Source organism: Myripristis murdjan, chromosome 11 (assembly GCF_902150065.1).
Source record: "Myripristis murdjan chromosome 11, fMyrMur1.1, whole genome shotgun sequence".
Classification (NCBI taxonomy): Eukaryota; Metazoa; Chordata; class Actinopteri; order Holocentriformes; family Holocentridae; genus Myripristis; species Myripristis murdjan.
Window position 1 is genome coordinate 23,609,014 of NC_043990.1, and position 14,170 is coordinate 23,623,183.

At 45.2% G+C, this 14,170-nt stretch overlaps 1 protein-coding gene across 2 annotated transcripts in view; it reads right to left on the reverse strand.

The window, feature by feature from the left end:
* Window positions 1–3,665, reverse strand: part of fam49al (family with sequence similarity 49 member A, like) — a 34,185-nt gene extending 30,520 nt beyond the window's left edge. Inside the window, exon 1 of one of the 2 annotated variants that reach the window (XM_030063809.1) lies at window positions 3,270–3,665. The gene's annotated coding sequence lies outside the window, so the exon portion shown is untranslated. The remainder of the gene's footprint in view (window positions 1–3,269) is intronic. The other variant, XM_030063807.1, reaches the window with a different exon arrangement.
* Window positions 3,666–14,170: the final 10,505 nt, after the last annotated feature.

Sequence of the window (14,170 nt, forward strand, 5' to 3'; positions counted from 1 at the left end):
AGATGTGGTGACAGGTGACAAACAGAGACTCATCGGAGAGAGAAGCACCGAGCAAAACAGAAGTTAGAATAAATTTCCCCTCCTTTTTCCTCCTTTGCCCTTTCTGACCCAGAATACCCTCATCTTCTGTTCGCAGTCACCCAGCCTGTATTAGCCAAGATATCAGGGCCAAAAGTCACATGTCATGATAGGAAGTGTAGTGTGACAATGAGCTAATCCCACTGATAATGTGACTGCATGGCATACTCCTGAACTATGCATATAGTTCAGGAGGAATGATGGAGATACATAAGGTGATGTAGCGAGGAAAATGTAGGTATAACATTATGACAAATGCAAAGAGAGCCCCCTTCCAACCCACAGCCCCCATATCCTGTCTTCCGCCCTGTCAAATCTGATAATCCTGACACATGCTATGGCAGCCTAACAAGATACTGCACCTCATATGGACCGGAGAAATGGGTGCATTGTGAGACACACACAGTACTAATCTTCCAGGAAGACAGCGGGACAGAATGACGGTGCGGCGAAAACACCGCGACACGCCGTCAACACCATTTTGAGGTGAGCATTTGACTGGACGAGGGAGAAGGAAGTGACGGAATATAGCGAGGCGATGAAGGCTGACTGGGGGGCTCGGGAAGACATCGAGAAACACTGAGAGCTGGAATGAATTAACGAGACGCCGAGTTAATGAGGGAGGAAGAGAGATGAATAGAGACAGCGAGAGAAGGGAAAATAAGAGGCGCTGAGAGACAGAAAGAGAGAGAGAGGGGGAGAGAGAGAGGGTGTGAGACAAAGAGTGACAGAGATGGAGAGGCGAGAGGGAAGGAAATGCAGACGGGCATGTTTCTATGGGCGCTCAGGAAAGATTTGGGGTGAGGGAATCTTGCATCATCGCAGCAGGCCAATGAAAAGGCTCAGTTAAAATGTTCAAAGGGAGTGTCCTAGCAACAGCGGAGTAAATACCGTAGCAGCCATCGTTCCATCTCAGACGGAAAAACACACACACACACGCACGCACGCACTTTATATTAACACACACCTCACTTGTGCGCTCGAGACACACGTATTGGCTGTCTCATTGCTGCTTATTCATACATAGAAGATGGGGCATAATCTGCATATTTAGATACGTGTCCAGCACATATTGCTGCATGGAGGCAGTATTAAGCCGATATGGCTCTTTCTGGACATAAGCATCTTTAATATGACAGCACATGACTATGAAAATCATCAGAAGTCATTTTCCTACATATAAGGCACTGGGTTCATATATATGACAAATATATGAGTAGGCCTATGTATGGCATACATACTGTATAAATGTACAAAAATCTTGTATCTCGAGTAGGTTGAAATAATGTTATATACAAAAAAATAAATAAATATGCATAGAATATGTATATACCTAAATGTACAGTATCTCTATATTCAAATGTATATGTGCACATACCACACACATATGCTACACATTCATGTAAATATATGTACATAATTATGTGTATGTGTCAGTATCTACACATATGTACATGTGCAGTATATGTATACACGCATATGCATATTTCTGTGTATGCGCTGGTACATACACATATGTGTCTATAAATGTGTATGCGTGCCTATACATGTGTAGATACAGTTTATGTGTATGTGCGGTGTGTGTGTATAGGTGGATGTGCAGGTGTCTCCTACAATATGATAAGAGAGCAAAATCATGTAGAATGTGATTTATATTGTTTTATGTTGCAACATGGCATACTGACACAGCAACTTGGTCTCTTGTAGGAAGACACGCAATAAACTGAAAGCACTATGTGTTTTGTTTGTGTGTGCTTGTGTGTGTGTGTATGACCATGTTGTGACGGTGCATTATGAAAGTCAACATGGCAGTAAATCATCACTTAATCTACTCATGTGGATTATACCCAAAGTCAGAAGATTACAGGCTGGATAGTCAGAGGCGAGATCTTCCAGCTGCACACCTCTTTCTGTCTGTTTCTGCGTTTCTCGGCCCCTCTCACCCAGTCAACCACATCCCCTCTCTCTCTCTTCCTTTATCTCTATCTTGCTTTTTATCCTTCTCTCCATCCACTGTATCACTCTCTCATTCTCTCTCCCCTCACACACAAAGAAGTGCTCAGACCTGCATAGTCACATGGCAGCACCACAGCTTCACCCTTGCTGCTGTAACCCTTCACGTAACAGCCTAATGTGTGCCCTCCATCTCCCTTCCTCCCCTCTTATGTCTCTGCGTGGGATGGACCGGATCTTTTCAGATTTGGGAAAGATGAAATGCCTCTGAAAAAGCTTGAGCCCTCACTCACTCATCCCTCCATTCAGTTTTTTCCTCCCTCTCTCTCCTCTCTCCTTCACTCTAGCCGCATGCAACCCAGTGCAATCTCGGGCTATTGTTTTTAGCAGGCAGTTTGCAGAGGGGGCTCACACGAGCACGTCTCTCACACCTTCTCCGATGTCTAAAAGGTGTATCGACGCCACCGACGGCTGCTACAGTGCGCGTGATGACGGACCTGAGAACCACAGAGATGTGCTTGACACACAATTTGTGCACAGAACGCTCAAGTGCATTAATGTGATATATGATGCATGCACTGTGATGGTTCTAGGTCACATATGTCCCGCGACTGAGCCGTCATCCTTCACTGCAAACGTACACACATTAGCACACAGAAGCGTTTTCATGAAGAGTCCCAGCTAATGCACACATATCGGCAGCTACACCGGAGCTGCTTAGGAAAGAATGGCTCCAATAAATAGCCTGAAGTGTGTGTGTGTGTGTGTGTGTGTGTGTATGTGTGTGTGACTGTGGCTGTGACCGTGTTGCTGTGGCTATGCACTGCAGTGGAAGAGAACGAGCCCCACTTGACCGACCCCATGGGGGTTGGTGTGTTCTGGCTAAACCAACCTTACCCTCGGGGATCCTGCCCCGATGTAGCCTCACTTCCTCCGCTCCCTCACCTTCTCTATTTACCCATGAGCCTCCTCATCGCCTCTCATCCTCCTCCTTATCCTCTCCCGCATCAAATGCCCTCCTCTGTAACCAGCCTCAACCACCAGTCACCCACCAGCCTCCCTCTAGAGTCAGCCATCGCAGCCATCCTCCAGCCTCAGCCTCCTTCCCAAACCAAGCCCACTCTGGCTCAGGTGCAGGGTGGGACTGGAGGTACGCTTAAGCTGCTACCAGGACTGGACGGATGCTGAGGCAAAAAGAAGCTAAAGAGAAAGAGAAAGAGAGTGTCGGCTCGGCTTACCGGCTGGGCGTGCAAGAGGGACGGATGATGCCTCGGATTCTGTGGTTCCCTCCTTCCTGCTTGGACCGAGGTAAAACGGAGGAGATGGATGCAGGGAACAAAAGAACGGGGCAAAGGCAACAAAAAGAGAGGAAACACAGACACCAGGAGCTGGTGGCTTACGAGAGAATGGAGCGAGGAAAACGTGTAGAGAAAGAGTGAAGAGGGAGGGGGAAAAAAGAGGAAAAAGTCCCTGTGTTGTTTTTCTGTCTTCCTTGGAGAGGATCCTTTATCCTTGTGAGCCAGAGGGCTGTGGATTCACCTAAACACTGAGCGCACGCACTGCCTCACGCCACACAGCCCTCCCTCCCTCTCTCTCTCTCTCTCTCTCTCTCTCTCTCTCTCTCTCTCTCTCTCTCTCCCTCTCTCTGTCTCTCTCTGCACTAAAGACAGCAGCCTCGGCCCAACAGCTGCTGGTCTATGAGAAATAGAACACTACGTCCCCCCTCCCTTTTCCCATCTCCTCCTACCTCTCTTGCTCACAAAGACCCCCACCACACACACACACACACACACACACACTCTCTCTCTCTCTCTTTCCCTTTCTTTCTCTCTCCCTCTCTCTCTCTGTCACACACAAACACACTCAGCATGTCCTCGCAACACCCCCTCCCCTCTCCCCCTTTGACTAACATCTCCCACTAGCCTGCTGGCAATAAGAGGAGGGGGGCACTCTGTTTCTGTGTGTGTGTGTGTGTGTGTGTGTGTGTGTGTGTGTGTGTGTGTGGTGTGGCGCAGTTGTGTATTGTGTTTGACATTGTTTCAGCGAGAGAGTCACTTCTTTCTGTCCACACAGTGCAAAAGTGAATCATGACGGTGAGTAAGGATGTGTACGGGTGTATTTTTTGCAAAGTGTGGGGTGTGAGCATTGTTTGTTGCACAGGGCCTGAAGGAGGGGGTACAGAGATGTTGAGTGAGGGGTGTGTGTGTGTGTGTGTGCGTGTGTGTTGGGGGGGGGTTGGAGGGGTCGTCACATTTGCAGACGTGGTAAAAAAAAAAAAAAGAAGTGGTTCATCTTTATCGCCGCACGCTTGTAGGCAGTAGCGTGAAGTGTGAAGGTGTTATATTTAAGACGGCGGAGCGCAGAGTAAATAGGAGCGTATGGCTTGACACTGATGTAGCAGCGCACATGTTTATTTTCACCAGAGCAGTTTTGTATGACTACTGTGTACATGCTCTGTGTGTGTGTGTGTACGTGCGTGTGTGTGTGTGTGTGTGCGCGCCTCCATTAATGTTTAACCCTTCCCTTTCTGTCTCTGTAGCTCAGTAAGAATCTGAAATAGTGAAACTCTCATCAGGGCCCCTTACTTTAGGGTCGCAGCCCTGACGACTGGGCAGGGGTAAATGAGCCATGCCTGAATTCCCTCCCTGTGTGTGTGTGTGTGTGTGTGTGTGTGTGTGTATGCCTATATGTATGTGTGTATAGGGGGAACAGAATGTCTATTGTCTGGGGCTCTTGTACCCCGACCAGTGCTTGACCGGCTGTCTGCGAGCCCACCCAGGGGACAGGAAGTGGGTGAAAGAGGTGAAGGCCAAATGCTGCCTTGCTCAACTCGACCACAGTGTGCATTAGAGAGAAAAAGGTTAGCACGGGAGGATGAGGTTAGTGAGTCATGTTGGCCTTTTAAAATCAGGTTACATGAGTGTATTTGGGGACAGAGTGAGGAAACAGGGGCGGTAGCACTTGTCCAGTCAATGGCCTGCTCCCTTTGTGGCCGTCATTAATATTTGAACAGTCTGTTGGGTCAAATGAGCACAAGACACAACACTTGTCATCTGGCATAGGACAAGTAAAGATGTCATCAGACTCTGCACCAAAGTGTGTGAAAACTTTACGTTTCATTCAGTTCTATAGAAAGCAATGCAAAGGCTAAATTAAAAAAATAATAATAATGATAAAAAAAAAAAAAAAAAAAAAAATTCAAGACTGCATAGCCGGCCAATAGAAATTGCACTGGGTAAAAACACAAGCTTACTGTATTTCTGAGCAAAACAGAGCAATATATTTTTTACAGTTTCTACCTCTAGCAACCAAAATTATATTATTTATTTAATTACAATTATATATATATTTTATTTTAAATTCTAAATTATATTATTCTATTATATTTATATTATTTTATTTTATTTTATTTTATTTTAAATTACATTTATTTATTTAAGATTTATTTTATTTATTATAATTATTTCATTTTCTAGTCAAGTCATTACTTTATTAACTTAATTTAAATTAATTTACTTACTTATTTGTTTATTTATTTATTACAGCTACCGTGCTCGCTTGCATTTTGTTATTGTTCTGTTATTATCTACACTTACATGTGTACATGCATTACACTGTAGGCTATTGTTACAGTATATGTTGATTCTTCCTTGCAATATAAAAATGTTTTGGGCGTGCTGACCTCCAACATGATGGAGTGTCTTTGTGGCCGTGTTATGCCATATAATTGTGCATAACACTGCTTTCTCATAATGATTTGTTTTAGCCGAGCAACACCGTATAACTAGAAGCGAATATAACTAGATACCACTCAGCACTGAGCACACCATAGTAGCCAAGTGGTAGATATCTGTAGGCTCCTCAAATTATGAAATGCCTGCCCTGTCACATGACATCATCTTTATTCATCACCAAAAACAAAGATCATTCCCAGATATGACGCATGCAAATCAGGATGGAAAATGTGACCGCATGTATGATATTCAATAAACAAATGAAGTTGAAAAGATAGCAACTGGCTGGTGCGGAGCGTTGCTGTGCGCAGTGGCAGCCATGGTGTTTCTGGAAACCCAGAGGAAGAAGCTAATGCGGGCCTAAAAATAAATGTGAGCCTTCCTGTTTCTGTGGTCGTATCTGAGAAGTGAATCTCTTTACGGCTGCTTTCACATCATGAAAAAGTGTACAGCATTATAAAAACACACTTCAGACGCGTCACATGCGAACATTAAAGTAAATTCTGTGTTTCCTCAGCACTCCCTATTACAATACATTATTAACTGGGACACTGTTACATTGGCTGGGACTAGTTTTTTCAGAGGAACAACAGTATTTCAGATATTATATACATACATACTTAAAAATTACACACTCCCATTGTTGTTTCAAAGAACGTCTTAATTAGGTGTATTATCTCTGACTTAACTCCACATACCAGAATACACTGGTGCCATCTGTAGTGCAGAATGCAGAAACGTGGAAGTGATGATGCGCTGACTGACACACTCCTGGGAGGGAAGTAAAAAATGATGATGACGATGAAGGGAAAAGCAAGTGAGCAACAGTGAGGAAGCATTTAAGTTCATGGAGGAATCATCTTTATTTCATGGTTGTACAGCGGGGCATGCCATTTAGCTTTTTACTTAACACACTGAACACATGCTGGGATGGGACTTTGCCCTCCAGCGCAGGCTGACAGAGGTTCATAGCACGGGCACAAGCGAGGCTGAGGTGTGGAGGAGAGACAACATGATGTGGAACTGAGAGTAATGTCCCGCACTGTCCCCCAACTTCATCGCCTTCATCCTGAAACACTATTTCAGCATTGTCTTGCCATTGATGTTGAATGTTGTCTGCATAATAACCTTGATTGATATGTTCTGCTTGTGCATAAAGTACACTGAGTCAAATAAGGCCTATAAAACGTAAAAAAAAAAATTATTAACTTATGCTACATCCAAATGTAATGGAATTCACCCACAGCAGCCATTTTGAACACTCAGGATGGGGCGCTTGATCTAGAAGGTAAACATTCAACTGAATTTATTGATAATATTTGGAAGATTTCATACCAGTAAAATGAAACGATAAAGTAAAATCGGAGAAATTCCAATGTCCCGACAGTAGACCTATGCACTCGTTATTTTTAGAGAATGCATGGACTGTAAAGCTACAAAATCTAATACTGTGAATGCAGCATGATGCTATTGTTTATTTTATTTTATCTGTGAATGCACATATATAAAAGTAGTTTTTCTTCCTCACACTAAGTGAGGACGTAAATGCATCAAGCAGTTATCAATTTTACAATGTCATGGCTGGACTTTGGTAACTAGCCGCAGGGGCGCTGCCAGGAATTTTGGGCCCCATGAAAAAAAAAATGTATTTACTCAATGATGGTTTAATAATTTTATATTAGTTTTTACCTTTTTTGGGGGCTCCTGTCAGGCAAGGGCCCTTGGAATTGTCCTAACTTTTCCCCCATAGACGGCGCCCCTGAATAGCCGTAATGGACCATATTAAAATGTGAAGTGATATTTCTCTGGATTTATTAGATCCATAAGTGTCTAGTGTTTTGCAGTGTGAATATGTGTAACGATAAATGTTTGTATGATGCATGGATGTGCCTTTTGGGCAGAGTTTTCCATCCTCAGTTTTCAAAACAGCCATTGAAGAAGGTCAGTAGGAGTCCATGGGTGATGGCGCAGATTCTCAGGAGATATTATGTTGATTGAAAGTTGCAGAAACAAACAGATGCTTGAATCTGCTGGCTCTGCAGCTTGAAAGTGACGGCCTGAGCTTTCCATGGGGCTTTTGGACCAGTCAGCCCTGACACACATGACTGTGTGACCCCCAATGGCACAATGGCTTGTCTTACACGATCAATGTTGCCTTGCTATCGGCTCCTCTTGCAAAACTCCTATATAGACTGAGATCATTTAATGACTCAGTTCAATAGGCTTTGGAAGGGTTTCAAATGATGAAATACTCTAATTTCACAGTTATCACAAGCATCGCCACCCATAATGACTCAGATATGCCAGTGACCAGATGTTCTCTTTGAAATGGGGAAGAGAGGGGGTGAGCTTTGCCTGTTGTCTGTGAATAAACACTGCGTTTGATGTCAGGCCTTGTAGTGAACTCTGCAGAACAACTCAACTCTAACAGACAAATTGTTCAAATCTCACCACACCATGAAATTCAGCTCTGTATGCCGTCAAGCCTGGACTCACGCTGGTGTCGGCACACACACTGGCCTTTGTGTGCGTGAGTGTGTGTTTGTTGATGTGTGTTAGATTGAACGGAGGAGGCCGACCCCAGCTGAGACACATGATCATCACTTGATCAGGGCTCTCTGGTTTTGAGAGACTGTGGCTCTGCAGTGGAGGAGAGCAAAATGAACAAATCACACGTATCCAAGGATACTGAGGGAGGACGATGAGTAAGTTAATTTGCATAAGCTTCAAGGGAAAGTTTCCCACCAGAGATACCTTCAGTATGTAGTCCTCCAGTACATAAATAAGAGGTTGAACCATGCTATCTACTCTAGAATGCTCTGGATTCTGTTTTCCCATCATATCAGATCTTACATGCTTGTATAAGTATAAGCATATATGGACATTTTCCATGTGAGGTTTTGCATTGATAAGGGAACATGAGGACAGGCTGCCTTTTCAAAGCAGTGAGACACAGCCCACAATATGTGACAGAGCAGGAGAGAGATGGAGGTCTGTTTGCTGAAATATTAATACCTGAGCATTATTGCCAAGTAGCATAAGGTGGAGCACTTTGGATTATTTATATACTATCTATTATTTTTTAGGTCAATTGTCCCATCTTGCTCCCCGTTGCATGAATGGCAAAGACTTGCCTGTGATGTGCGCCTGTCCTGAGATGAGTTTTAAGGCATGCTTTATGAATTATAAGGGAAAGTAAAGTGCACTAGTGGCGTACAGAGAGGCTCGGGACAAGCATAGAGTAAATCAAAGCAAAGCACATTCATTTAAAGTGCATTTTAGATGCAAGTGTCATGATATACAAGCATTGGGAAAATAACTAAACCAGTTAAAAAGGTGACAATAGTAATTGTAATGATAAAAAATGTTTTATTTTGACTTGATCAAAGTGATCTTGATTTAAGATGCTATATCTCAATAGTGTTGTGCTGATGAGCATTTCAGATCACACACAGTAACATGCACATGCACATCAAAACCACAGGGATTGGGAGTAATCGGCTTAAGGCAATATATTGTTTACAAGTGCAGAGTTCAAATTAACAATTTCTCTTACAACCCAGTTTACACAGATTCATTTAATAATCCATCTGTAAAAGTAAATAAATCTAACTACCTCAATAAATCAAAAGACTGAGCAGGAATCTAGCTGCGTTAACCAGGTTTTGCTTACTCTGACTATCCCCTTTAAGAAAATCAGATATAACAGCATCTAGTATTAGTGTGTGTTTCCTTAATTAAGTTAAGATGTAATTATTTGCGTGCATGTAACCAGTCTCATATGATCAGTTTAAAACAGCTTCATCCAGCGAAAGTGCATTTTTATTCCACACAAATCCGAATCAAAGAAGGTTCGGTGTCTCGCTTTCAGGAGCATCTGAAGCGCGGAGTGCTCACGTTGCACCGCAGAAGTCCTCACCGGAGCCTACATTTCCTCCATGACTCTCACCACTTTAAATGTTAGACTTCTATATCGATGAGCATGTGGGCGGCTGGTGAGCTGGCATCATGCAGACACACCATTCAGAGCGCCAGAACAAAGACAGAGAGCGAGAGAAAGCTTGTGTGGATAAATATATGCTGTATGGACTGGGTGACTTGCACCTTTGGCATGAGGGGAAAATTGCTGCTGAAAACTGCACACTGTCTCTTAATAGCTAAGGTGCGGTAATGTTACATATGTTCCTCACATCCACATCCACCTGCCTCTCCTAAACATCCTCTCTCTCTCTCTCTTTCTCCAGCCTCCCCTCCCTCACTCGTCCTCCTCCTCTTCCCTGTGCCTATTTCTGTCATCTTACTTGGAGTCATTGACAGAAGTGTGGTTACTCAAGCACCCCCCCTCCCTCCACACCCCATCCTCTCTCCATCCACCTCCTCCTCCTCGCCATCGTCTCACCCCGCCGCTACAGTGGCTGTGGTCTCTCTGCCCCCTGCAACACCCCCGCCGAGCTCACACTGTTAGTACAGTCTGCCTGTGCTCTCTCCTTATAAGGGCAAAATACATTGACAGAGGCAGAGACAGGGGGCTGTACCAGCGCAGGCGAGCAGGTAGGGGGACAGTGGCTCTGACAGGAGGCGAGAGAGAGAGAGAGAGGGGGAGAAAGAGAGCGAGAGATTGATGGAGAAGGAGAGATTAGGAAATACAGAGAAGGAGGAAGAGGAAAGGGGATGAAGAAAGCAAGAGAGAAAGAGAAAGAAAGAGATGGAGATTGGGTGATTCGGTGGTTGGATTCAACCAAAGCTTGTACAATCTTTTTTTTTTTTTTTTTTTTTTTTGAGTGAAGCTGCAGACAAGCAGCTGACATTTAGACTTTGCAATTTGGCCAATCTCATGCCAAAAAAAAACACGTTTTTTTTTGTTTTTTTGAAACTAAAAATGAAAGTACTCAGTGTCTCCCGCAGAATTTCATTCTTATCAGGGTTGAACAGCTTCTGAAAGGGTATTTGAAGCGAGGTGGGACAGCAAAACTCTCCACTGAAACCCGTCGTGGTCATCGTCATCACTGTCACTGTCGTCATCACCACTGTCATCTTGATGGTTGAGATCGTCATAGCAACCATGATCATCATCATATGGTGACGGTTTGTAATAAAGACATTGCCATGGAATCTGATCAGAATGTCACGTTAAAACCCATGCAAAATAAATTAGCAATCAAAGAAACTGTCATACCCATGGGGAGAGCAGTGACCGGCTGACATCTGATGTTGAACGCAAGGCCAATATGGACCCAATATATCAATCTAACACTAAAAAATCAGGATTGAAAGTGAAGAGACAGCACTGAGGGTGAGACAGGGAGGGAAGAGAGTGCAGAAATCTGTGAGAGGGAATGTGGCAGAGCTGTGAGGGAGAGGACAGGTACAGTCCAAACACTGGGCACAATTATCCAGCAACCAGCATGGAGGAACACTTCCCTCCTCTGTCTGCTCTGTGCAACCAAACTCCATCAAAGGACAAATTCACCAAGGGTGCCGCACACCTACGCATTCTCACACCAGCAGTCTACCACTGTGCCAAATCTGATATGTGTGTTTGTGTATGTGTGTGCGTGTGTGGGATCGAGCGAGCTAGAGAGTGGAAAATGTACAGAAATATTACACCCTAAGTGGAAATAGCCGCAATGTAGGCTGCACTCTTGCACGGCATCTTTTTGTGATGCTCAGTTTCAACCTGTATTTTGTGTGTGTGTGTGTGTGTGTGTGTGTGTGTGTGAGAGAGAGAGAGAGAGAGAGAAGGCGTCTTTATTTTGCTTTGTGAGCGACTTGGAATTGATAGCGTGGAGTAAAATAAGGGAGAAACAGATAAACACTCTTAGGTTTCCTCCATTCAGTCGTCTTTGTGTGTGTGTGTGTGTGTGTGAGTGTGTGTGTGTGTGTGTTCACATGTATGTGCCTGCTGGTTCTGTTGGTTCAGCTGGAGTCTCTCTCAGCGTCACACCTCCTGTGCAGCAGGGAGGGCTGGGCAGGTGTTAATTGAACCAGAGCTTCTGAATGGGACTTCCTGCTAAATGAATGGAGGTGAATGGGGCAAAGCGACGGCCATGTGTGTTTGGTTGGCATGCGTTTGAGTGTATCGATGTCAGCCTTGCCACTGCAAAGACTTGCGCAACACTCTTCCCTGTGTACTGTTATCTGTCTGGGAGCGCTGAGTTAAATAGGTGGTGGCGGCTTTATTTTACCCCTCATTTTGTTGCAGATGGAGGCCTGAGATCCCTTTGGGAGCGATGCGAGAAGAGAGACGCAAATCCACTTAGTCACAGGTCCCCGAGAGGGGTAAAAGGCAGACGCAGGGAGGGAGGGAGAGAGAGGCATTAAACCAACACAACACCCGGCTGCTAAGTGTGTCAGGAGGCGGTGGGGGTCTTCGTGGCGTAGGGCTTGCGACTGTTTTGGCATGTTATCTGTATGAAACATCTGCTCCTGTTAATCTCTACTAACCTGTAGGCCGTGCTTCATTTACTGTGAGTCATTCCCCGGGGGGGGGGGCAAAAAGCATAACCAGCCCCCGAGGCCTACAGTGAGAAGCTCTCAGAAGAGGGGGACGATGACGATGAGGAAGACTGGCAGAGGCAAAATGGAACGGAGGATTAAATTGGATCTTGATTCGGAGGGAGCAGGCGCGATAAGCCGAGAGATTTTTTTTTTTTTTTTGCTCTCCTTTCCTTTGTGCTGCGCTCCATCTCTGTCTCAGTCGGTTTTACAGTGAGCTATCTCCTCGTATCTCTCCATCACGTCGCTCGTCATGGATTCCCTTTGAAGGAATTAGGGGCGGAAAACTGTCGGGGAAAAAAGAGTTGAGCCTCGTTGTGTCACTTTATATATATAAAGACGAGAGAGGGAGTTCACGGGGGATGAGGGAGTTGGGTAACGTGTGAACGGGGCCGTGGCCTACAGGGTGACTACTGAAGCACCTGTAGAACTGTGGCGACAATGATCCATGCTGACTTTCAGGATGAGTTTGAGAAGGCAGAGGCCAAAAATAGGGGATGCAATGATGACTCTGAGGCAGTCACTATTTAAAGGGGGAGTATTATATATTATTATCAGTGTGTGCCTGTGGGGAGGGAAGGTGGACGTAGGGGGCAGGGGGGTGTCCCAGACTTTGGCGAATGTTCCTCGCTCCCCTCCCCCCACGTTGGACAGCTACATGGCCAGACAGACAGACAGAGAGAGAGAGAGAGAGAGGAAGAGGGGGAGGAGGATGGAGGGATGCCAGTGTGGTTCTCCCCCTGGCACCCAGATGATCCTCACGCTCTGCCTGCTTTCCCTTTGTGCAGATCCACTTTAACAGTATCAGCAGAAAACAGATCCTGGATTACGACGCTGTTACGTGTGTGTGTGTGTGTGTGTGTGTGTGTGTGTGCGCTCCCGACATAAGAAGACCAAGTCCTCCCCCTTCTCTCACTCTCTCTCTGTGCATCTACACAATCTTCGCCCCATCATGTGTCCATACGGGCGACAGTGTCTGGACTGGAGTTTCCCAGTAACCCTTGCTCTTCCAGACATCTCCTTCCCCGCGGGGTTGAGCTGATTAACAGTAACAGGGAACAACAATGCATGATAATGTGCATTAGAATGGACCAATAGAGGCGCCCTTTGGCCCTGCGGCTCGGGAAACCAACGGCCCAGTAATGGTGCACGCGGGCGCTGCAGGGCCCGGCCAGACAAAGACAAAGGCAAGCCAGACTGTGGGTTAACGTAAATGGAAATGACATGGGACGCCTTGAGGAGGGGGTGCACACACAGGGCCTCCACACACACACAAAAACACAGAGGGAATAATTGTATTTTTACGACTGTAAATGCACAGCAATAAAAAACAGACAAGCCCGGGAAGGAGATTTACATGAACTCGGGCTGCAGATACACCCAGGCTGCATATTGTTGCTATTGGGTGACCTCACAGCGCCAAATTGGGTGATTTGCATGGTGTGACCTCAGCTGAAAGATTACTTTGTGGGCCGAGAGAATTCGGCGGCCCGTAGGCTCATGGAGCTTTTTATTTAGAAAGTGAAATAGACATGGTGATCAAGCTCAAAACAAGGCTGTGCTTTCTTAGTTCCTGAAAAAAGTGATATTTTGGAGATAGGACAATTCATTAAACTATAAACCAGAGCAAAAATCTACAACAGTCGCATACAGTGTGTCATCGAAAGGGAAAGAGGACACACACACACACACACCAATACACTGTTTGAGTGGAGACGTTGCCAAGAGTGTCTTCAGTTCTTCTCAAATACAGTCAGGAAAGGTTAAGAGGTCACACTATTTACTCTGGAGGGAAGCTGTCTCTCTCTTACACACACACACACACACACACAAACAAGCATGCAGAGAGAGAGGGAATCATCCTCTTTCACCCCATCTATCACTCTCCAAATTGCACTCTGCTACCCGTA